Source organism: Danio rerio, chromosome 14, assembly GCF_052040795.2.
Source record: "Danio rerio strain M-AB ecotype USA chromosome 14, GRCz13ab, whole genome shotgun sequence".
In the NCBI taxonomy this organism is placed as follows: domain Eukaryota; kingdom Metazoa; phylum Chordata; class Actinopteri; order Cypriniformes; family Danionidae; genus Danio; species Danio rerio.
The window spans coordinates 10,175,303-10,197,309 of NC_141034.1; the positions used below are offsets into that span (position 1 = coordinate 10,175,303).

Genomic DNA, 22,007 nt, shown 5'->3' on the forward strand with positions numbered 1-22,007 from the left:
TATGCTTGAATAGTTGGCGGTTCATTTGACAGTGGCGATCCCTGATGAATCAGAGACAAAGCAAAGGAAAATGAATGAATGAAAACCTGTAACCAATTCCATAGTTAAAGGAGTAGAAACCAGTACATGTTTCCAGATGTCTTCATAATATCTTCTTTTCAACAGAAGACATGAAGTCACAAAGGTTTGGAACAAGTAAAAGATGCGTAAAGGATGACAAAACGTTCAGTTTTGGGTAAACTATTCCTTTAAACATCACAGTAAATATTTGAGAAAGACTTAAACCTTCATGAGACAGCTAATAATTTTGCCTTCAACAGTATATGTGCTTGTTGTAAGTCTTAAACACTTTGAAGTGAAATCATACAATATACATTTCTGTAAATAAATAAGAAAAAGTTGATTTGTAGCAATGATACTCATTCTGCGCACCAGGGGATAATAAACCGACTTCAAAACAACACTACAATGACATCTAGTGGTAGAGATTAGTAGTTTGATCTACTCTTTTTTTAATTATTAAACTCTGATCACAATTCAAGTTGACTCTGTCATTTCCAGACCACAGCATTGTTTTTATCATTAAGGACCACAAAATTATAGAGATCAGGATCTGGCAAGGCTGTTAACAGATGAATTCTCTAATCTAATGCAGCCATTGACTTCACTAGCCACTGCAGGACCTGAAAAATAGCACCATTCAGCAGTACTGTACTAAAGGTATAATTACCCCCTAAAATAAGCATTCTGCTATCATTTACTCATCTTTCACTTGTTACAAACCTGTTTGGTCTTCTGTTGAACACAAATTAATGACATGAAATAAAATGTTTGGTTCTGTGGGTCTGAGACTTTTTTTTTTTTTAATTTCTGTAGTTTTTATACCAATAATGAAGAAATCCCTACTTTAGTTGTTCTTTTTGGATGTTGAATAGGCAAATGAATAAACATTTCTGTTTTTTTTTATTGCATCATTAAATCTGTGCATCTATTCCCAGAGTGGTGTATTAATAAAATACTATTTCTATATAATTTTTTAGAGACAATGTTTAAAATCGACCTAAAAGAATTAAAATTATGAACGAGTTTAGAATTACGGTTTTATTTTCACCTAAGTAACAGTGGAAGAACAAATTTGCACCAAAGCCTGTAAGACCTTCAGTTTTAAACTTCACCATCACCCCCTTTTTGAGTTAATTTCATTTCCTTTTTGGCATAGTCCCTTTATTAAAAAATAAAACCCACGCGAACGCAGGGAGAACATGCAAACTCCACACAGAAACGCCACTGACCCAGCCGAGGCTCGAACCAGCGACCTTCTTGATGTGAGGTGACAGCACTACCTGCTTTTTGAGTTCACTTTTGACATTTATATATGAAATATGCATATTATTTATAGTTTGTCAAGGTATGTTCAGGCTTAGACAAAATAATAATTAATTATGGACTGAAACATGCAATGGGACAGTGAAAGTTCTGAGGTTAAAGCAGGTTTTATTGAGTTGTAGAAATGGGTTTATACAGATTTATTATTTAAAGTGCTAATACTATGCCATATTAAATGGCCTCATTTATCCTCAGTTTTACATGCATCCATAAAAACATATTAATTTTCATAATATCTTCTCAAAGAGTCTTACAGAATTCATTTGAAGATTCATTCATTCAAGATCTTGCTCTGCTCTGATCAGTCAGATGGCCCAGTATGTTGTGACTGATTGATGAATTCATCTGTGTGTCAGCAACTAAACACGTTATCATATCTGCTCAAGAGGCTTCCTTCCCTCAGTGACTGACAACAATAATTGTGTAATTATATTAGTTCTGATTTTCATCTGATGAAAAACAGCCCTAAAACACAGAAAACATTGAATGATTTAGAATCAGCACTGAAATCCTTTTCTGTTTAATATTCAACCAGTTAAATGTGTTTCCACAGACATGTTTGAGCTTCTGTTCACCGACTGTGATGTGCTCTGTGAATCCATTATTTAAGTATTAAACTAATCTCTGGCAACGGGATTAAATATCTATTACAAAAAATGTAATCACTAGATTATTTTAAAGAGTCACACTCAGAATTATTATGTTTAAATAAAAGTACAAGACTCCAAAATGAAATTTTCATTTGTTTATTTGACATCATATATTTAAGGCATTTTAGACTGAAAATATTTGATTACATGTAAATAAACTGTATTATATTAAACACATATTAAAAGATTATGCAAACATAAGAAACAAATGACTGAGATGTCAGACTGAGAACAATCTTTATCCCATGTCTTACAAATATAAGCACAAAAAGCTTTAAAAAAGGAAGAGATAAAGAGAATAAGCAAGTATAATGTTTGATCCGGCTTCAATCTTGCATATTCACACAAAATACTTAAAAAAGAGCATAAAAATACTCTGAACTGAAAACAAAATGCACATGACTGAGACGCTGAGAAATATAAAAAGACTATACTTTTTTTTTTTAAATAAACCCACCACCACCCCCTCTCTATGGGGGACAACTTTATCTTTAATAATAATTTCATTTTTTACATTTGCATATCCATTTTATGTTATTATTACACAAACAACAAAAATTGACAAATAGGCACAAGATGACTGTGAGACTGGACTGACAATCTGGGGTGCATTTCCGAAAACCATCATTAGCCAGAAAGGTCACAAGTTTTGTTGTTACAAACAGTTCAATGATTTGACGTTTCCCAAATACGTAGTTACAGCATACATTCGCCAACATGTGCACTTGCAACTACACCTCCGGAGCTGTAGTTAGAAACATGGCTGTGTTCTATTTCCAGTTATCCTCCCTATGCCCTATTCTTTTAGAACATTCTAACATTTAAACTAGGGATGATTAAAAAAGCATTAAAGTCATCACTCTTAGCTGTAATTTGCTTTCAAACAGTGCACTGTGAAAACATTGATGTCATTTTGAACACAGCCGAGCGGAATTTATGTTACGTCTCCCAAAGCTAGTATATTTTTTACAGTCATTGCTTTAAAGCTTGTGAAAACAATAAACATAGCATATGTTAATGCTTTTATTTTTAGTAGGTTGTTTAATTAAGAAATGTAGCCTATATGACATGGGCCTGCTGGTTAGAACATTTCTGCAGTGGTTTACATGTGTTTTACAATTGTAAAAGTAGACTTTTCAAAAAATAAATAAACAACATCCTACTTATTAATAATAATACTTAATATTGTTAAAGTAGGATTTTGTTTCATTTCCTGGTAAATTTTCTTTTTAAATAAATTGCCTCATTATTTATTTTTATGATTTTTATATATTAGAATAGGTGTTAGCTTTTGTAAGTAATTTTATGTTTTAGAATAGAATATGGAATGTTCTCAATAATATTTGTAAAGAAAACACAGGCCCTATATGTGCCGTTTACATATATTTCAATTAATCTGGAAAGCGAGTGCGTTTTTACCAATATATATATATAAATAAATATATATATATATATATATATATATATATATATATATATATATATATATATATATATATATATATATTATTTTTTTCAATGCATGTGTGTGTAAAACAATATAATTTGAACAAAGTAATCATGGGGTTCTTCTCTAAAGAAGTTGTTACTCCACCCCGTTTAGAGCATCATGGGTGTTTTACGTTATAACTAACGTGGTTGAAGCGATGGATCTGCGACAAAGAAATTACATGTTTTGGGAAACACTTGTCACTAAATTGTTCTTTTCCCAAACGATGCATCGTACTATGATAGTTCAGCCGCGAGTTACGTGGTAGTTTGGGAAACGCACCCCTGGTCAAATACCCAGATATAAGGCATGCTGACTCAGATGTTCATCCATGTGTTGATACAAACTTACAAATCTCGAGTCACAAATAAAGTCAGAATTCTGAGTTATAAAGGGTCCATTGACCTGCGTATAATTGGTTTTCTTGTTTTCAAGACGGAAAAACAAATGAACGGTTCTTATATGGTAAATTTGAACCTTCTAACAAACATATAAATTGTTTTTTTTCAAAAAAAAAATTTCATCACACTTTGTTATTTACATACAAAATTAAAATGCAATTTAACCAAGATGAAAAAAACAGCTGGGCGAGGCAGTGGCGCAGTAGGTAGTGCTGTCACCTCACAGCAAGAAGGTCGCTGGTTCGAACCTCGGCTCAGTTGGCGTTTCTGTGTGGAGTTTGCATGTTCTCCCTGCCTTCGCGTGGGTTTCCGCTGGGTGCTCCGGTTTCCCCCACAGTCCAAAGACATGCGGTACAGGTGAATTGGTTAGACTAAATTGTCTGTAGTGTATGAGTGTGTGTGAATGTGTGTGTGGATATTTCCCAGATGTTTGCGAGATTGTGTTGGAAAACTAGGTTGCTGATGGAAGTGGTGTTAGTGAGGCCAGCAGGGGTGCACAACTGTGGTGTGTGTGAATCCTAATGCCCCAGTAATAGTGAAGGGGACACTATACTGTCAGTGGGTGCTCTCTTTTGGATGAGATATTAAACCGAGGTCCTGACTCTCTGTGGTCATTAAAAATCCCTTGGCACCTGGGTCCTGGTCAAATTCACGCCCAAACATCCCCACCACTGAACTGGCCCTATCACTGTCTATAGCTGGTGTGTGGTAAGTGCACTGGCGCTGGATGCTGCACTTGAGAACAATCTTTATCGCATGTCTTACAAATAAGCACAAATGATTCGGCTGCCATCTTGCATATTCACACAAAATACTTAAAAAAAAAAAAAAAAAAAAGAGCATAAATTACTCTGAATTGAAAACAAAATGCATATGACTGAGACACTGAGAAACATAAAAAGATGATGAAAATACTTTTTTTTTTTTAAATAAACCCACCACCACCACCCCTCTGTAGGGGACAACTTTATTTTGACACGTGTTTTAATTTTTTGCATTTGCATATCATACACATTCTCTGTTATTATAACACAAACAACAAAAACTGACAAATAGGCACAAGATGACTGAGACACTGGACTGGCAATCTGAGGTGCGTTTCCGAAAACCATCGTTAGCCAATAAGGTCACAAGTTTTGTCGTCACAAACATAGTTTGTTGATTTAACGTTTCCCAAATACGTCGTTCCAACATACATTTACAAACTGCGTCCCAAACATGTGGACAAATCTCGAGTAACAAATAAAGTCAGAATTCTGAGTTATAAAGGGTCCATTGACCAGTGTAAAATTGGTTTTCTTGTTTTCAAGACGGAAAAACAAAGAAACGGTTCATTTATTCCAAATTTGAACCTTCTCACGAACATATAAATTGTCAAATTTTTTTTTTCATCACAGTTTGTTATTTACATACAAAATAAAATACAATTTAACCAAAATGAATAAACAGCTTTAAAATTTGTTCTCTGTGTGGGCGGGAACTACACACCCACTCTCCACTGATTGGTCGACCAAACTGTCATCAGCTGTTTGTCAGTTTTGCAATGCTATTGTTTAATAACTAGAAAACTTATTAATATTTGGAATATTATGATAATTATTTAAGTAATTTCACTGACACACAAGTTGTTTATCTTATTTAATTCATTAATACATCAGTGTATGTCCTTTGGTTTTTATTCGGAAGAGCAGGCAAGTTAAAAGTGCTGAAGTTTGATTGATTTGAAGTACTCATTTGATGGCCACAGCCATATGATCCTGCAGCCCAAGACCGGTTACTGACTAAAGCTAAGTAGGGCTGAGCCTAGTCAGTACCTGGATGGGAGACCACATGGGAAAAAGGTTGCTGTTGGAAGTGGTGTTAGTGAGGCCAGCAGGGGTGCACAACTGTGGTCTGTGAGTCCTAATGTCCCAGTAAAAGTGAAGGGGACGCTAATCCTATGTCCATTGACAGGTGGTGTCTTTCGGATGAGACGTTAAACTGAGGTCCTGACTCTCTGTGGTCATTAAAAATCCCATAGCACTTCTTGTAAAGAGTCTTGGCTAAATTCACTGCCAATCCACTGAATTGGCTCTATCACCATCTATAGATGGTGTGTGGTAAACGCGCTGTCGCATCATCTAAGTCAGGGGTGTCCAAACTTTTTGGGCCGAGGGCCAGATGCAAAAAAACAAACGTTGTCGCGGGCCAAATTTTACATACATCACACAGACACGCATATATATATATATATATATATATATATATATATATATATATATATATATATATATATATATATATATATATAAATACAGTTGAAGTCAGAATTGTTAGCCCCCCTAAATTATTAGCCCCCGTTTATTTTTTCCCCAATTTCTGTTTAACGGAGAGAAGATTTTTTTCCACACATTTCTAAACATATTAGTTTTAGTAACTCATTTCTAATAACTGATTTATTTTATCTTTGCCATGATGACAGTAAATAATATTTGACTGGATATTTTTAAGACACTTCTATACAGTTTAAAGTGACATTTAAAGGCTTAACTAGGTTAAGCAAGTTAACTTGTTAAGTTAAGGTAATTAGGCAAGTTATTTTATAACAATGGTTTGTTCTGAAGACTTAAGGGGCTAATAATTTTGACCTTAAAATGGTTCATAAAAAAATTTAAACCGCTTTTTATTCTAGCCGAAATAAAACAAAAGTCTTTCTCCAAAAGAAAAAAATATTATTAGACATACTGTAAAAATGTCCTTGCTCTGTTAAACATCATTTGGGAAATATTTAAAAAAGAAGAAATAAATCAAAGAGACTTCAACTGTGTGTAGATAGATAGATAGATAGATAGATAGATAGATAGATAGATAGATAGATAGATAGATAGATAGACATACCGACAGACAGACAGGCAGACAGACAGGCAGACAGATAGATAGATCATAACAAGAACTGCTGCTTAATTGAATGCATGTAATAGCGACACCCGGTGGTTATTTTTTGAATTACGTTCATTTTTGTATAGCGGGCCAGATTCTATCGATATTTATAAAAAGCCTCGCGGGCCGCCAAAAAACTGATTGCGGGCCGCAGATGGCCCGCGGGCCGTAGTTTGGACATGCCTGATCTAAGTGGATGCTGCACACTGGGGGTGGTGTGGAGAGACCCACCCCCTGCATGATAGTGGAGCGCTTTAGGTGTATGGCCATACACAATCAATGCGCTATATAAATCCACACATTACATTTGAAATGCCATTTTGCAAAACACTGTTACATGAAATGGGCATGAAGTAGGAACTGGGTACCTCATTGTTTGATCTTACCTATTATACTCATGTACAGTTTTATTGTATTATAATGTGCATGTATTATTATGAACTTATTGCAAATGACCTTAACATTACAAATGAAACAACATTACAATTACTGACAAAGACTTTACAAAAAGAAAAAGGTATGCAGCATACTTAACCTATACTGTTAGAGAGATTGAGAGTATTTTAACAGTGTATTGACACTAACAAGAATGTTATCTTTAAAGCTAAATTAAGCCAGTTAATAAAAAATAACATAGACTCATACCAGTTTATTTTGTGATTTCTAAAGCATTTTGTGCTACATAGGTTGCAAAGTATCTGCATCTGAAGTTGAAGCTGTATTCCTCCCTGACCGAACGAGCTAGCCACAATGGACACAGCAAGCTTGGATTCAGTCAGAACTGCCATCACCCAGCAGGGAGCATTGTTGGGCCACCATGAGGCCTTGCTCACCAACACTACCAGGGAGATGGAATTCCTGGCCAACCAGGTAGCTGAGTTGACTCCACAGATTCATGAACTGCAGGGGGGGGGGTGCCCTAGTCACCAGCATGAGCTCCAATGCAACAACCTGCCACCTTATGATGGGGATCTCACCTTGTATCGAGCATTCGTATCCCTCTGCTCTGTAGTGTTCGCTCTAGAGCCAAGTACCTATGCAGCTAAAGACACCAACGTGTCCTTCATTCTCATGCTACTTACAGGCAGGGCTCCTGATTGGGGGACATCTGTCTGGCAGACTCAAGCTCCCTGGTTGTGCTTCATTTGAAAAGTTTTGACAGGAGATGGTGAGGCTGTTTGACAAATCTGCTTAGGGTCAGGAGGCAGCTGATCACCTAGCTCATTTGTGCCTGGCAGGCCATTCAATCACAGAGTATGCCATTCAATTTAAGACCCTGGTGGCTACTTTTGACTGTGTTCCGCAGGGAGCCTGCAGATCCATGTGTTGTGCACGGCTAGAGGATGAGATTTAGGATGAGTTGGCCATCCTTGACCTTCCTCATGATTTTGATGACCTGATAAATATAGTTCTATGGGTGGAGGGACATCTGAGCCGCTGCTATCAGTGCCCAGCATTCCAACCATCCTGGAGGGTGCAGGACACTGCTTCTTCCTGCTTCTTCTGATGACTCTAACACACTTCCACATGTCCAGAGCCCATGCACGTGGGACTCCTCTGGCTCACTCTCCCACATAAATGGCAACACCTTGCCCAGGACCCGTGTCTGTGCTGTATCAAGCCAGGGCGTATTGCATTGCTTCTCCACTCGTACTGTCCTTCCTGTCGCTGTTCTTTTGGGTGACATTTTGAATTCTTGTTAATCCCTTATCGAATCTGGAGCCGAGAGTAACTTTATAGATAGTTCTTTAGCCTCTTAGTGAGTAACTCTTCCTCTTTCTGGTACTTTTATTACTATTGTGTCCCATACCACCCCTCCTTTCAATGTCATTGGCTTGGACAATCACCATAAGGTTAGCATGATGCTTCTTTTCAATTCCCCAAGTGCCCCCAAAATTCTGCCACTCTTCCCAGGCACTTGATCAATTGTTTTTGTCATCCAACCCTCTTCCCTTGCGCTGGGTTCTTTTTTTATCTTTGATGAGATGGGCATTAGGTCTATGGCACAATCATATAGCCTATGTGGGGGTAAGACAGAAGGTGTTTGCTGAAGACCGAGTGAAAGGAGTGATACTGGGGTGGGACTCAAGACAGGTCAACAGGTTCTTGAGACTCGGGATTATTACTAGGTGGGTCTAAGCAAACTGTGACACAGGGGGCCCCAGTGGAGAATTTCGCCATTAGACCAATCAATGTGGGGATTATGAAGAGTAAGCCAGGGGTAGCCAAAGATCAAGGGCAGGTCAGGGGACTTAATTAAATAATTAAATAAAAGGATATCTCCTCTTTGTGGTGGAACACAGAGACATGCAAGGGAACAGTAAGATGGGTAACAGCTCCGGGAGCTATTGGTCTCCTATCCAAAGCGGTCACCTCTAGACGGTTATCTAACAGTTTAAAGGGAATCTTAAAATTAGTTGCTAGTGTCTGATCCATGAAGTTCCCTGCTGCTCCAGAATCAACAAGTGCTTGACGTTGGTGTTCCTTAGACTCAAATGTCAAAGTGATGGGTAAGAGCAGACTGGAGTTGCTAGGAGGGACGAATTGGGTCACTCCCGAGACAGCTCTCTCCTTACTGTCTGGGATGGTGAGTTTTCCTTCAACTCAGGACAATCAGAGCGGAAATGACCAGACCCACCACAATAGAGGCAGAGACGGCTCTTCATATGACGGGTGCATTCCTGAAGAGTTAGTCGGGCACGGCATAGCTGCATAGGCTCTGGGGAATCTGGTTCTGAAAACTGAGGTGACTCAGTAGCATATGGGGTATTGAGGAGGTTGGGAGAATGTGAAGGAACATAGCAGGCGGTTACTCTTCTTTCTCTCAGGCGGTTGTCCAGGAGGATAGCTTGGTCTATTAAGGACTCAAGGGTTTTAGCTGGATCTCGGGTAGCCAACTCGTCTTTGAGGACCTCAGACAACCCATTCTGGAAACAAACGATGAGGGCCTCATCATTCCAGCCTGCTCCTGCAGCAATTATGCGGAATTGAAAGGCATAGTCTGCGGCACTTTTACCTCCTTGACACAAGGTGAGTAGTTGCTTGGAAGCCTCTCGTCCTGAGAGGGGATGGTTAAATACACACCGTAATTCTTTCACAAAAGCTGAGTAACTAGTACAGCAGGGAGACTTAGCATTCCAGATTGCTGTTGCCCAAGCAAGTACTTTGCCAGATAATAGGGTGAGTACATAAGCAGTCTTAGCCTGATCTGAAGGGAAGGTGGAGGTTTAAAGCTTGAAAGTGAGCGTCATGCTGAGCAACAACAGAAACCCTTTCTTGGGCAGTGGCCTCAGTTTGACTTGGCCTCAGTTTGACTTGGTTTTTCTGTGATGAGCCCAAGGCTCGAACCCGGGTCGCTGGTGTAGTAGACCAGTGTTTTAACGTTCAGCCACAGGGAGAGTTGGTGAACCCAATTGCTGAGGCACAAGGTCTAGTTCAAACAAAGGTGTTTATTAAGGAAATCTAAAATCATCAAGAAAAAGCAGCCAGGCAAAAACATAGGAACTCTAAAAGCTAAGCAGTTAACAAACATAAAGTTCTCAGTGGAGCAAAGGGTACTATAGCCAAAAAATACAAAAGGTAATGACAAGAGGACTTCAAACTCAAACTCAAAAACCAACTGACAAGTGAAGACAAGAGGGTAGAATAAATAGGCTAGTCTAACAAGACACAGCTGAACCGAATTAACACAAATGAACCACAAACAGAAATGTGGTCAAAATTTATCATGTGGGGTCATTCCTCCAGGTTGACCTGTCACCTAGGAGTTCAGAGATCGTTGACAAATTACAAACTCCTAAGTGACAGGTCATCTGGTGGCCATCCATGGCCAAGGGCATCAGGCAGTTTTTGGCTGCCTGTTTGATTCGCACTCATAACAGAACAACACTCAGACTTCCAACGTACCTCTTGTTAGTTTGCTCCACCCTCTTCCCTGGTCACATTTGGCCATTGATTTTGTCATTGGCCTTCCAGAATCAAAAGGCAACATTGTCATACTCACGGTGGTGGACTGCTTCTCCAAATCGCTTTATTTCATTCCCCTTTCCCCAGCTCCCTTCAGCCAAGGAGACAGCGCAGATAGTGATTGAACAATTTTTCCAGATTCATGGTCTTCAGGTCAATAAGGTTTTTGATAAAGACACCCAGTTTGTCTCCCAGTTTTGGAGGGAGTTCTGTCAACATATCGGGGCTTCAACGAGTCTGTCATCATGATTCCACCCCCAGACCAACAGACAATCCTAGCTCTTGGTTCAAACAACTTTCTTGAGTACGGCCATAACTCTCTTCCTTCATCTGCCACAGTTATGTCCCCATTTCAGTGCTCCGTTTGGCTCCAACCACCTTTTTTTCCCCACAAAGGAACCCGAAGCTGCTGTCCCATCTCTCCTCTCCCATCTGGCCATGTGTTCCTGGTAATCAACTTGCGATTCTCTCCTTCACCTGTTGCTGCTTGATTTCTCCACTATTTAATCTCCTCTCGTCTCTTGTCTTTCGTCAGTCTATTTTACATGCTCGTGAGTCTTGTACTTTGATCCAATTGTGAGTAATCTGTCTTGTCGTGTCCTGTTTTCTCAGACTCCAAGCACCAGCTTGTTTTGGTTTCGTTTTTTCTCTCTCCTTTATTTTGATACTTTGTCCCGTCATCCTGCTCGTTGTGGTTCAGTCTGGCTGCCCCGTTATCGCTACTAAACCTCCATCAAGGGAAAAAGCCCAGCAGTTCCCGAACGGCTCTTCTTCTCCTGTTCTGGCCGAGCATTTGATATCGCTCTTTCGCCCCCTGGCGGTAAAATCCGGAACTCACCAGATCCTTTACATCTCTCTTTCTACTGCCCAGTAAAGCCTTGGGAGCACTCTCCTGCCATCTGGTGGTAGCTCTGAAACTGCACCGATTTCTGACTTCAGCCTTTTGAGTTTTGAACTGCCTTTTTGAGGATATTTTGTGTTTTTTGGAGAAGAATAAATATGTTTCACCTGCAATTGAATCTGTTCTTTTTCTACCCTGACAGAACGGACTGACCAAATTATGGATTCAGCAGGTGCTGAGCTTGTGAAAAACGCAGTGGCACAGCAGGGCATTCTCCTTGGCCAGCACGCTACACAGTTAAATGCAGCCTCACAGGAGGTGGAGATGTTAAGGGCCCAAGTAATCGAGCTTAATGCTCAAATTCAGGAGCTTCATGAGAATGCCCGGGGTGGCAGACAGGTGGCTATTCCTCATCTCGAACCTGAACCTCACTTCAACAACCCACCGCCCTATGACGGGGATCCTAGTTCTTGCCTGGCATTCCTCTCTCAGTGTTCTCTAGTATTTTCTCTACAACCCCATCGCTATGTTACTGAAAAGTCAAAGGTGGCGTTCGTAATCACCCTTCTTAAGGGCAGGGCCCGTGATTAGGCAACAGCAGTGTGGGATGCACGTGCCCCTTTCTGTGCCATGTTTGAGGACTTCCGTGCAGAAATGACCAAACTGTTTGACTGATCCGCCCAGGGAGATGAAGCAGCCTCCTAACTGGCCCAGCTGAGTCAGGGAGGGCGCTCAGTCACTGATTATTTTGTTCTGTTCAGAACCCTGGCAGCTGTCTGCACATGGAATGAGGCAGCTCTTCGTGCCAGATTTAGGGATGAGATCACCACCCATGATCTTCCCCGAGACTTTGATGCCCTGGTAGATCTCGCTTTTCATGTGGAGGCCCGACTGCATCGTCGCCAGCATAGGCGAGTCTCTGGTGCCTCTTGGATGAATGAGGGCCCTTCAAGTGTTCCTTGCACCCCATCACCTACCACCTTACCAGAGCCTATGCAATTAGGTCGTCTTCGACTTACTGTCGAGGAGAAGCGGCTTCGTCTGGCTCAAGGCCTTTGTCTGTACTGTCGGAAGCCGGGTCACCGAGCATTGCAGTGTCCTTTAAAAGCTCCAGCTTATCAGTAAACTGGGGTATTCTGGTGGGCACTGTCCCTTGTTTCGACACCCCCACCTGTCTCCCGGCCTCAGTCCAGTTCAATGGATTGACTCACTCTTGTCCTGCCTTGCTTGACTCTGGAGCTGAGGGAGACTTTTTGGACAGCACCATTGCCAGATCTTGGGGCATCCCCACCATTCCTCTCTCCTCTCCCATCACTGTTCGCTCCCTTAATTTTGCCATTACGTCTATCACCCACTTTACCCCCTCTGTAAGTTTGATAGTCTCTGGAAATCACAGTTAGGTTATTACTTTTAATTTATTTGACTCCCCGAGTGCTCCAATAGTATTGGGGCACCCGTGGTTAAGTAAACACAACCCTCACATTGATTGGTTAGGGAATTCTGTGTTGTCTTGGAGTCAGTCTTGTCTTGCTGTTTGTCTTGGTCCTGCTCCGTGTCCTGGTTCTGTGTCTCATGTGTTTCAGATGGAGAGGGTCTCTCTGGTGTCCCGGTGGAGTACCACGATCTCCGCCAGGTCTTCAGCAAGTCTCGAGCCACTTCCTTGACTCTGCACCAGCCATACGATTGTGCCATCAAACTCCTCCCAGGCACTTCTCCGCCAAAGGGTCGATTGTATTCCCTTTCTGCTCCTGAGAGATTATCTGGAACTCACAAGATCCATTACATCTCTCCTTCTGCTGCCCAGTAAAGACTTGGGAGCACTCTCCTGCCATCTGGTGGTAGCACCCGGAACTGCACCAATTTCTGAGTTCAGACTTTTGAGTTTTGAACTGCCTTTTTGAGGACATTTTGTGTTTTTTTTTTAGAAGAATAAATTTGTTTCACCTGCTATTGAATCTGTTCTTTTTCTACCCTGACAGGAACTGAGTTAGATTCTGTTTTGTTTTTATGTTTGTACATTTGTTTGTTTTATGTTAGACTAGTCAATAAATCATGCTATAACCATGCTGGATTGCCTTTGTTTTGCCTCACAGAAAAAGTCACTTTAAACAGACCCTTGCTACAAGCTTATTAAGTTTACTAAAACTTCTAAACTATTAATCTATTTTACAAGAAGTAGTTATAATTCCTTTTCTAAACAAATAAATAATTACAGAGTCCACTCAGATGGCGGGCCAAGTCATAGTTATATTTATTTTGTTAAATTAAATATAAGTTAATTTTGAATATTTATAGTTATTGTTGCTATTAATCATTAATTTTTCATAAACTGAACTAATTTCGCTACAGAGTTTAAACATGCAAAGGAAAGTGTTAAATATTATTTTAAGGAAAGTACAAGTTGCTGAATCTATGCTTATTTTATGTTTGTTTTGAGTTCACTGTGTGTTTTTATCAGATAAGTTACCATTATCAGTTATTAGTCAGTTCAGTGTGAGTAGGCATTTTTTAAATTCCTATAACGTTAAATGACAGTACAGCGGATTTGAACTGAACTCCGGAGAGAGAACGTTAAATGAAAAATCAGGAGAAAAGACTGTCAACTTAGGATCAGATGTCCAGACAGCAACCCAAATAGCCGGGATATTTGGTGGTTCCTCTGGCTATGTGGGAGGTGTATGTCATCAGCTGACGATTGAAATTGAAAGTGAGGATTTGAAAGAGACCTGTGGCAGGAGTTCACCGTTCGATTGTGCTCATTGGATCACTGTCCATGGGATCGTTGTCATCTGAATTGTTGTCATCTGGATTACTGTCATCTTGATCTGAGGTACTTTGTTTAATTTTATTTGTGCTGAGGAGAGTGAAGTGACCATTTTTATTTTCCTTAATGTACACTAGCAATGATACAGGCCTGCAACGGGATGGGGAATGAATGTGTGAGAGTGTGAGCCCACTGAATTTTGATTTTATGATGGTTATGGAAAAATCTCCTGCATGCAGGCCCGTGCAGAGACCGTCCAAAGGGCAGACATTTTTTTCTGTTGTGTTGTTGTACTGTCGTACTGAAGAGCAGTGTTGTCGCGCGCGTTCTGATCAGCTGTGTTGTCGCGCACGCGCACTGTAAAGCAGGGGAGGGGGGGTTGAGCGCGCGTACTCAAGATCAGTGTTGTCGTGCGCCTACTGAAGGGCGGGACGGAGGGTGTGTCGCGTCGCGGGGGCACTTTTGATAATTTTGGAAGGGCACTTTCTATCCAAGACTAAAAAGGGCATGTGCACTGCACAGGTTGAGCCCTATGTGTGCACGTGCCTGCCTGCATGTTTTGCAGTATAGTTTTATACTGTGAATAGTTTGTATACATGTAATTCAGTGGCACAATATTAGGTATTTACAAAGAGAAACCTACTTCTAAGAGTCTGCCACCTTTTAGTCACTTGATGTGTGTAAAGGTGGTATTTTTTCTATATTTGTTTATTTATTATTTTTCATGGTAAATCCTTTGTGTTGACATATATTTGGGTCATTTTACTTTCTTTTGGTTGTGCATAAATTCCGTATTTTTGTATTTTGTTTACACTTGTTTTTTTCTTTTTCTTTACATTTATATTCTAATTAAATTCATTATATTTTTCTGATTTATCTAATAGTTTCATTATTCACATAGTTTATTTCTGGTATTTAAACTTGGCAAATATTGATATTCTATTTTACCTTAGTTACATTACATCATTGAATTATATCAGATGGGCTAACTTTAACATCTCTGTATAGGCATTTAGTTTATTAAACCTGGAGCGCTGTCTTAAACTTAATACACCTAGGTGGCGCTACACAGGGATTGAAGTATCTTTTTTATAATTATACTGCTACTGACATGCAGCTCTGGTGATGAATTACATGGTGAAGCTGCATGAACCTTGATGTTCGGCCTGCGGAGACATCTGCAGCCCACCCTCCCATCCCAGCCTGCAGAGGACGGGTCCCCAGGACGATGCGGAGACACTCTGGACCTCTTTGAAAAGATGTAGCTGAGATGTGTGGCTGTCTGCAGGCCAACTGCCCGCATGATCTCGCTGCTATCTGGCGAAGCCCAGATCGCTGCCCAGCAGCTGCTGGTTGAGAACCTCCAGGAATATGATGATCTAAAGCAAGCCATTGTTCAACGAGCGAGAGTGGCTGACTCAGTGTTTGCTCAGCAGCTCGAGGAAGCCTGCTGCTGATGGTTAGTGCCAGATGGTCAGAGTGTCGAGGTGGTCATCAACAACATGGTGCTGAAACAATTCATGTCCCACCTTTCCTCCCGAACATCAGAGTTGGTCTAGTGCCACTGACCGGCGACGCTCGAGGCCATCCAGCTAACAGAAAATCATCTGGTTGCGTGCTCCAGAGTCTGCGAAACAGTGGCAGCAGAGGCTTCTGCATTTCTCTCTCAGGTCTCACGGTGACTAACTTTTTTTCTCCCCCTCTCCCGACACCCAGGTCCAGACCGCCTAGTTGACTCTGACTGGCGCCCAGGAGAAGGAATTCTAGCATGAAAAGACCCGGTGCCCAGCAGCTGCGGTATCCAATTTGCTGGGGTGGATATCGAGATAGCAGAGCGAAGTCATGCCCACAGGCCGTATCCTTTAATATCCTCCCTCTCTGTGGGTGCAGCGGGGAGGTCTGGGCCAGCGTGCTGGCACTGTAGGTCAAAGTCTGGAAGACGTTTACTAATGGAGATCAGTGCATTCATCTGCATCCCGAACGCGGCAGTCACTACCCCCGGTCACGATGAACTGTATTAAATACCAGTGGGTATTCAGGGGGAGATACTAATCACACCTTGGTGGATTCAGGGTGTAGTCCAACCTCTATCCATCTAAGCCTGATGAATAATGTGGCATCACCCTTCGGGCGATGAGTGTGTGTGTGGATGTTGTTCACTATCCATTAACAGCCGTAGATATATAATATTGGGGTCAAAAGCATAGTGTACAGGTGGTGGTTGGTCCCCATCTTAAACATTCAGTAATCCTGAGAACAAATTGGCTAAGTTCTATTAAGCTATTGGGATTTTTGTGTGTGGATGTTTCCAAGGAAAGGAAATCGCCGAGGGCTTGTTCAAATGGGGGAATCCCTTCCTGGTATGTCACGCACTGCTTCAGAGAGAGGGCTAAGGCTCCGCCATTGCATGGATTTCCCTCTGGAGCAGGTGTTGGACGCGACCTTAACGAATGCTTTGGACAAAGTATGGATGGACAATCCCTACAGTCGGGCCGACCCCTCAGTTACACGTATTTTGCAATTGTCAAAGATAGGGTTTCAAGTGACCCAAGACACTCAAACAAAACAAGATAACACCCAGTCATTAATTTCACTGATGCAAATCCTATGGTCAGAAATTTAGGTCAAGCGGCCACTTTAAATCGTCTCATGGCCCAATTCTTTTGGGACATTAGAACAATCTGTAGGAGGGCACCATTTTGCATTACTTTTCGTGGCTTATGCAACACAGTACCCCGAAGCAGTCGCTGTCCGCAACATTTTGGCTAAAAGTGCAGCAGAGGCTCTCTTTCGCATTATCTCCCAGATGGGCATCACAAAGAGATCCTTACCGACCAAGGCACTGCGTTTATGTCATGCACACTGCGTGAACTTTACAAATAATTGGGCATTAAATCAGCTCGCAGCAGCTTCTATCACCCACAAACAGACAGCCTAATGTAACGTTTTATTCGCACACTACTATAGTACAATAATTCAAATGTTCATTCACAAAAACGCAAATAATTGGGATAAATATTAAGAGCCCTTGTTATTTGCTGTGCGAGAGGTTCCCCAAGCCTACACAGGGTTTCCCCCTTCGAGCTATTCTATGACAAACAGCCCTAGGGGGTGCTGGATGTTGTGAGAGAGACTTGGGAGGACAACCTTTCACTGGTAAAAATGAAATTCAATATACCCTGGACCTTCGGACAAAACTCCATGGCTCCAGATCAGCAACGCTGACAATATGACAGGGTATTTAAATTGCGTAAATTCACGCAGGGAGATAGAAAGCTTGTATTGCTTTTCTCATGCAGCTCTAAATTACTCGCCAAGTGGCAAGGGCTATTTGTGGTCACACAGCGAATTGGGGTTCTCGATAAAGTGTTGCGGTTGGACAGGAGTGGGGCGCATCATAATTAAAATCTGAACCTGCTGAAACAATGGAGAGAGCCGGGGGGTGGTGACGCTGGCGACGGTAGTTACAAATGAAGATGAACTGGGACCAGAGGGCATTGGCTGTGTTTGGCCTGCCCTTCAGCTACTTAATAGGGTATATGCGGAAATACGCGGAAGGACTTTTAATTTGTCAGTTACCTGGGTCAAGCGCTCCTGGTGAACTGTATTCAGTTACTAAATCAGTGTGTTTAGGGTCTGTTTTCTTTACAAATCAGCAATCTAAACTGCTTAACTGATATCCCATATAAAGTGGGCCTCAGAATGTACATGAAACACTGCATTGAATTACATTTTCCCCACCATGTCTTTAAAATATGAACGTTTATTTTACCTCATTATATTCAATAGAGCGTCTGCCTGCTAATTCTGAAGGCTGCGTGCAAGTAAAAGGCTTTTTGTCTCGTTTTGCGCTTGAGCAACTAAATGAATGCCAAAGTCTATTTAACTGATTGTATTTTAATTACATTACAACAGGGGTTTTCAAAGTGTGAGGCGCGCCTCCCCTGGGGGGCGCCAGAGCATGTCAGGGGAGGCGCGGGAAAAAATATAATATAATAAAAATATAATTATTAAGTTTAATTATTATATGTATTTTTTATTATATTTAAACGTTTTAATTAAACAAAGCAAAAAAATAATACGTCAAATATAAGAAAACCTTTTTACCCAGAAGGCCATAGCTGTGAATTCGCTTCTGTTTGGCAAGCCCGCCAATACAGGTATATGCCTGCTAATACAATGGGTCGGTTTCTGAGACCCCCGACCCCCCCGGATTTACGTAGACAGGACCAGCTGATGAACCACGACCTTTATGTGTGGTTTGTCGAAATATTTTGGCTAATGCCAGCATGAGACCCGCAAAACTTCGACTGTTTTGACTGGGATGGACAGTTCTTGGATCTGTTATATTCATATTGAACCATCATCCTAGTTTTAAAAATGTTATATTAAAATACTTGTTATTACTCTGTAAATAATTGCACTTTCATGCAAATGATGATAAAAGTGAGTTAACAGTCTGACATCTGTCTGTGTCTTTATATATACTGTATATATATATATTGTATATATAAGTTATATATATTATATATAAGTTGTGTCAAAAGGGAGGCCCACTGTCTTAGACTTTGAAAAACCCTGCATTACAACATTGATGCTGTAAAAGGAACCGTAAAAATTAGAAAAAAGTCACATTAACTGTTCACCGGAAGTTTATCAGTATGGGAAGAAACACTAGTTCTGCATATACCCTATTCCTCATATCAACATAATAATTCCTGATATCAACAAATTATTTTTGAATATAAGAAATAAATGTATTGAATTGGTACTAGTTAAAAAATCATATATATTAATTACATTTCAAGAAAAGAAAGTACATTTCGACTAGTAAGAAAAGATTCTTGTTATCAAGAGTACAATTTTAATGGCAGCTTATGGTGACATTTAACTAATAAAAAATACAACTGTTGTTATCAATAACTTAATTACTGAAATCGGAAATTTAATTATTGATATCAAGAAATGTATTTTATATCAATAATTTATTTTTAATTTCATGAATTTGATTGTTGCTATCAAGAATGCTGATACCAATAATTGAATTGGAAATATAAAGAATAAATATTCTGAGTATGAATACAGGTCAAAACGGCTTGCCACACTCAGACAAGTAACATGATATAAATAAAATGCCATAAAATGCAAATACTCATCAACAATTTGAGAGTGCCTTCAAACCCCCAGTGAGCCAGCCAAAGCGACAGTGGCAAGGAAAAAGTTCTTGTGGAAGAAAGTTTGAAAGGAACCATACTCAACAGGGACAGCTCATTCTCTTCTAGCTGGCACATTCAGCAAAGTTATGACTATATTATTTTAGGCAACAAAATGTATATAACAGTTCCAACACACCATTAGATAGCAAGAAGATGGTGATAAAATAATTAGCATATTACTACTGATCTACAATGCTAAATCTATGGTGAAACATGACAGCAGCCTGTTTTCTGTCAAAGAGACTCAACCAGGCTGAGCTGTGGTAAAAAGGGCTTGAGGCCCAGTGTGATTTAAAGGATACGGGGACTCCCTGGTCCATTCTCCCTGGTAAGACGTCCTGTGTGATTACAATGGTGGGATCTGTAAAGCTGGCTAAATAAAGGAAACACAACCGAAAAGTTTAGCTTGACCAACAGTTAACGTTAGCAGTAATATTCAAAACGACTGAACAAACATGTTCGTTATTTTTACCTGTTTTCTTGAGTCTTCAAATAAAATTAATTAAATATGTAATATACAACGTCGTAAACATTAAAATACATATAAAGTCAACAGATAAGCTCTCATTTCCTTACCTCAGCCGCACAGATAAATCGTACTGTAGAAATGGCCGCTCAGCTTGAAGAAACACTCCGAACTGCTCGAACGTTGAACGCGTTCCAGGAATCTCGACGTCATTCGAATTGCAGCTGCATAAGAATCAAATACGTGAATTCGACATGCATAAATTAGCTTAAATAAATAAAATAAACATTTAAACCAAATAAAACTGCTCATTTATTGATCATTACGTTCCTTTATGTTTGATATTGCAGGATAATTTTGATTAATTACTACCTACCAGATGTAATGATCAGTGGTGTAGTTTGTGGGGGTGGAGGTGGGTGGGAGGTAACCGGAATCACTCCATATTAAAAGCTTAATTACAAAACACCAAGATCTAACGCAGTAATGCAACATAACGCAATCTGACCGCAATAATATATGTAGAATCCAGACCTTTATTTTGTAACTTTTTAAATATGTTTTTTATGTATCCTGAAACCAGTTTGCCAGTAATGTACTAAGTAGGCCAGTGGGCTGGACTTAGGGCCAGGTTGTCCAGAAAATTATATTAAACCAAACTTCGAGCAGAAACACGGTCCTAAAACGTATGACATTTCACTGTAAAAACTATATGATTTAAATATGCAGTCTTAGCCTACATATAAGTCTGCATCCATACCAGGCCAGTTGTCACCATTGAAGCAGCCCATTCATCCCGTCGTCGTCTGACCTTTTTGTTTACGTTTCCTTCCTGCTTTCCTCGCTCTTCTCATCTGAAACCTCCTTACCTGGATATCCATATTTAAATAATACACATAAAGTAAACTGGTAGAATGAGAACAGATAGACTAAAATAAATAATCCTATCATCCTAAGTATTATCCATCAAAGTATTGTCATTTCAATGCTAATGCTAATCAAAATTCCATTATATTTAAACAATACTGTCCGACTGGCCTATTATGCTCTCTTTTTATCATGGTAAAAGACCAACCCCCCAGAGCCCACAGAGCACTTACAGGTTCACATTCTAGACCATTCACACCTCTCCCTGAACAACAGGTATTCCTGCAAAAATAACAATTCAGAGCCTGTTTTTTTTATCTGCTAATTTTACATACAATCTGCTACTTGGGCAACACATGAAAAAATACCAACATTTTTCGAAATATCTTCTTTTGTTTTAAAGACAAGGTTTAAACAGTTTTGGAATCAGAAAATGGTGATTGCATTTTCATTTGGGGTGAACCAACCCTACCTCCTACAATGTCTTTCAGCACAAAAATGCCACTTACAATATCTATATCGGTAATGATTATAGTCACCAGACACCTTACTAATTAATTTTAAACCACACTGAACTGAGCTAAACTGAACTGAAACACTAAAAACTGAACTACTCAGTTCCAATTACTATGACCATTTATGTGAAGCTGATTTGACACAATCTACATTGTAAAAGCGCAATACAAATAAAGCTGAATTAAATTAATTATTATTACATTTTATTAAACACATTTTGTTACAGCCTAAAATATATAAGAATCATATTATACATCAAGCTATCAAAATGAATAAATCTAATAATAGTGTTCTTTAAAAATAGATGACTAATTTGAACATATTTTACATATACATATTTTACAAACATAAGATGGATTCTGATGAATTACACCAGTCTCATATATTTATTAGAACCAATTTATAAAAAAGCAATTTGGCGGGTTGGGGTGTATCAAACATTCACAACCGACAAGATAATGTATGCCAATAACAATAACCCAAGTAAAATAAAACAGATTTTTATACTAAATAACAGCTTGATTGC

The 22,007-nt window shown here is 39.8% G+C and overlaps 1 long non-coding RNA gene across 1 annotated transcript; it reads right to left on the reverse strand.

Moving 5' to 3' along the window:
• Window positions 1-1,478: 1,478 nt before the first annotated feature.
• On the reverse strand, window positions 1,479-20,323 carry LOC147833867 (uncharacterized). The gene is made up of 3 exons (XR_015507175.1): window positions 20,209-20,323; window positions 19,882-20,005; window positions 1,479-1,851 (listed from the first exon to the last, which is right to left on the reverse strand). It is a non-coding gene; the product is annotated as an uncharacterized LOC147833867 (long non-coding RNA).
• Window positions 20,324-22,007: the final 1,684 nt, after the last annotated feature.